Source organism: Saccopteryx bilineata, chromosome 8 (assembly GCF_036850765.1).
Source record: "Saccopteryx bilineata isolate mSacBil1 chromosome 8, mSacBil1_pri_phased_curated, whole genome shotgun sequence".
NCBI classification, from domain to species: domain Eukaryota; kingdom Metazoa; phylum Chordata; class Mammalia; order Chiroptera; family Emballonuridae; genus Saccopteryx; species Saccopteryx bilineata.
In genome coordinates, this window is record NC_089497.1 from 55,320,410 (window position 1) to 55,324,077 (window position 3,668).

The window sequence follows — 3,668 nt, forward strand, 5'->3', positions numbered from 1 at the left end:
TCGTTAGCTCCCAGAGATCATCTGGTCAGCCTGTCTAAGAGGCAGAGTAGCCTAAAAGTTGCCAGTTTGGGCTCTGAAAATAGATCTCCTGGCTTTGAAATTTAGCTCTCCCTCTTTATATTTTGTGATCTTGGGCATGATACTTGCCCAATCTGTGCCTCAGTTTTTCCATCTGTAAAATAGGAAGAGTGGTACCAACATTTAATGTTGTTGTGAGAATTGTCCCATTTTACAGATGTGGAAACTGAAACTCAAGAAGTAGTAAGGGATTTTCTCAAGACTACACAACTAATATGTGCTGGAGCTGGGGTCTGAATTTAGAGTTGCCTGTTTCCAAAGCCCATACTCAGCCAACCTCAGAGATAGAGTCAACCCTTGGCCAAGTGGTCAATCAGCTGTGCTACGTTGAGAACAATTCTGAGGCTGCATCGGGCTGAAGTGAGTGTGGTCACTTCGCAGCATCTCCTGTGGACACAGGGGAGAGATGGCACATGTGTCCTCCTCATTCCACATATCCACTGATACACCTGGACATCATCAGGAGGGCCCCCAGCCGGGGATCTGCTTTAGGGAAGGCACTCTGTCTTACTGACATCTGTCCCCCCAGCTCTTAGCACAGTACCCGGTATAGCAGGCAGTAAATATGTGTTGAGAGCTAGACTGAATTGAGTCGTTCAGAGATGTGCCCCTGAGGATGGGTCCTCCATGCTCTAGATTTGGGAAGCTTCCTTTGGTTTGCCTTAAAAAGACAAACCTCTAGTCCTAAACGAGACTTGAAGAGGTTCATATGCCAGATGTAAAGACGTTCTATGGCTGCCACTTTTCTTTCAAGGGAAAATTTAAGGTAAAAAAATGATACTAATATGATATGTTAACTTTATTTTACTTAAATAATTATAATTAAACAACATCAAGTTTACTCAACCTATTCTCTCTATCTGCTATAACTGTTCACTCTTCCTCCACTACCAATTACAAAGGCAAGTGGATATTATCTTAAGGTTTAAAAGTAAAAAATATTTTCTAAAATTTTTTTAATTTTTTTTTTTTTGTATTTTTCTGAAGCTGGAAACGGGGAGAGACAGACAGACTCCTGCATGCGCCCGACCAGGATCCACCCGGCATGCCCACCAGGGGCGAGGCTCTGCCCACCAGGGGGCGATGCTCTGCCCCTCCAGGGCGTCGCTTTGCCGCGACCAGAGCCACTCTAGTGCCTAGGGCAGAGGCCAAGGAGCCATCCCCAGCACCTGGGCCATCTTTGCTCCAATGGAGCCTTGGCTGCAGGAGGGGAAGAGAGAGACAGAGAGGAAGGAGGGGGGGGGGATGGAGAAGCAAATGGGCGCTTCTCCTATGTGCCCTGGCCGGGAATCGAACCTGGGTCCCCCGCACGCCAGGCCGATGCTCTACCGCTGAGCAAACCGGCCAGGGCCTAAATTTTTTTATTTTAGAGAGAGAGGGAGAGAGAGATAGGGAAAGAGAGATAGAGAAACATTAATTTGTTGTTCCATATGGATGAGACCGGCAACCTGGTGTGTTGGTATGACTGAGCTACCCTGTCAGGGCAGGAAATAAAAAGTATTGATGGATGGGTATTTAGGAATAACATCTTGTCTTTGAAATATAATCACCCTGGGACCACTGATTCTGTTTTATTCTTCCTTCCTGATTTAGAGAGTGGTGGAAATTTGGAGTGATTTCACGAGAGTGCATGTAAAAGAGGAATTTTTTCATTGTTTTTATATGCAACTTCTGCTCACCTACTTAGGTGTGGCCCAGGAGACTTTGCCCCCAAGAGGATTTTTCCTTGGGTTAAAACTTAATTTTTTTCTGTACATCTTCAGAAAGAGGCACGTGATTACCATCCTCTGCTTTTAATCTAAAATGGTAAGCTTTGCACAGTGGCAGTATTGTAGTCAATGAGGTTTATCTGATGTGCTATTTTTGCTAATTAAAATGGCATTTAGATCCTGCAGCATGCGGAGACTTGGCATGATGCTTTTTGATGATGATGAAAGCAGATGACGAAAACAGATAACTTTTTTTTTTTTTTTATGAGAGAGAGACAAACAAGGACAGACAGACAGGAAGGGAAAGAGATGAGAAGTATCAACTCGTAGGTGTGTCACTTTACTTGTTCATTGATTGCTATCACATTTGTGCCCTGACCAGGTGCTTCAGCTGAGCCAGTGTCCCCTTGCTCAAGCCTGCGACCTTGCACTTCAAGCCAGTGACCTTTGGTCTCAAGCCAGTGACCATGGGATCATGTCCACAATCTCATGCTTAAGCTGTGAGCCCGTGCTCAAGCCATAGACCTAGGGTTTTGAACCTGGGTCCTCAGTGTCCCAGATCGATGCTCTAGCTCTTAAAAACAGTTATTGGTTACCTCCTATGAGCCAGTTGCTATGCTGAATGCTTTATATACATTATTTCATTTAGTTCTCATAACAGCCTTAGGGAGGAGGCATCATTACCTACCGCGTTTCCCCGAAAATAGGACAGTGTCTTATATTAATTTTTACTCCTAAAGACGTGCTAGGTCTTATTTTCAGGAGATGTCTTATTTTTCTATGAATAAGAATTCACATTTATTGTTGAACAAAAAAAAATCAACATTTATTAATATACTGTAGTCACGTCATCACAAACATCAGCATAACCAGCCAAACTCTGAATTCCATCAAGAACTTCTTGTGACTCTGTTTCCATGTACAACAATCTCCCCTGTTTCTCTGAAAATAAGACAGTGTCTTATATTAATTTTTGCTCCTAAAGACGTGCTAGGTCTTATTTTCAGGGAAGGCCTTATATTTCTAAGCCTGAAAAAAAATTGCACTAGGTCTTATTTTCGGGGAAACGGTATTGTGCAGATAAAGAAGAAATCTTACATTCCAGAAGGTTAAGTGATTTGTCAAGATTGCATAGCTCCCAAGAAGTTACCTCATTTATTTAATAAATGTCTTTTTGTTTGTTTTTACTAAGTGAATGAGAAAGAGGGACAAACAGAAAGGGAGAAAGATGAGAAACATCAACTTGTAGTTGTGGCACTTTAGTTGTTCATTGACTGCTTTCTCATATGTGCCTTGATGAGGGGTTGAGGGGGGGCTCCAGCCAAACCGATGACCCCTTGCTCAAAACAGCAACCGTTGGGCTCAAGCTAGCGACTATGGGGGTCATGTCTAAGATCCCGCGCTCAAGCTGGCGACCTTGGGGTTTCAAACCTGAGTCCTCTGTGTCCCAGGCTGCTGTTCTATCCCCTGTGCCACTGCCTGGTCAGGCTATTTAATAAACGTTTATTGAGCCCCTGCTATGTGCCAGGCATGAGAATAAACTCTAGAAATACTGAAATAAATAAGGCAGCCTTGCACTCAAGAGCTCACAGTCCAAAGACAAAGAGGGATCTCTAAATCGCCTATACAAGAGGATGTATCAATAGTAAAGGAGCGATAACCGCGGAAAGGGTATCGTGGGAGCACAGAGAGCAGAACATGACCAGCTTGGGAGTCAGGAGGCATCCTGGGGGAGCGGATGCCTAGAGTGATCTTAGATAACACTGAGCATTCAAGGAGGCGGGTTGTAAAAGGATAGACCACATCCCAGGCAATGGGGAGGGGCAGCGTGAGAAAAGCATGGAGATGAGAAATAGCACTGTGAGTGTGAAGTCCCCAAAG

At 44.1% G+C, this 3,668-nt stretch overlaps 1 pseudogene; it reads left to right on the plus strand.

The window, feature by feature from the left end:
- The first annotated feature begins 1,887 nt into the window (after positions 1-1,887).
- LOC136312327 (U4 spliceosomal RNA) lies at positions 1,888-2,017 on the plus strand (annotated as a pseudogene).
- The last annotated feature ends 1,651 nt before the right edge of the window (positions 2,018-3,668 follow it).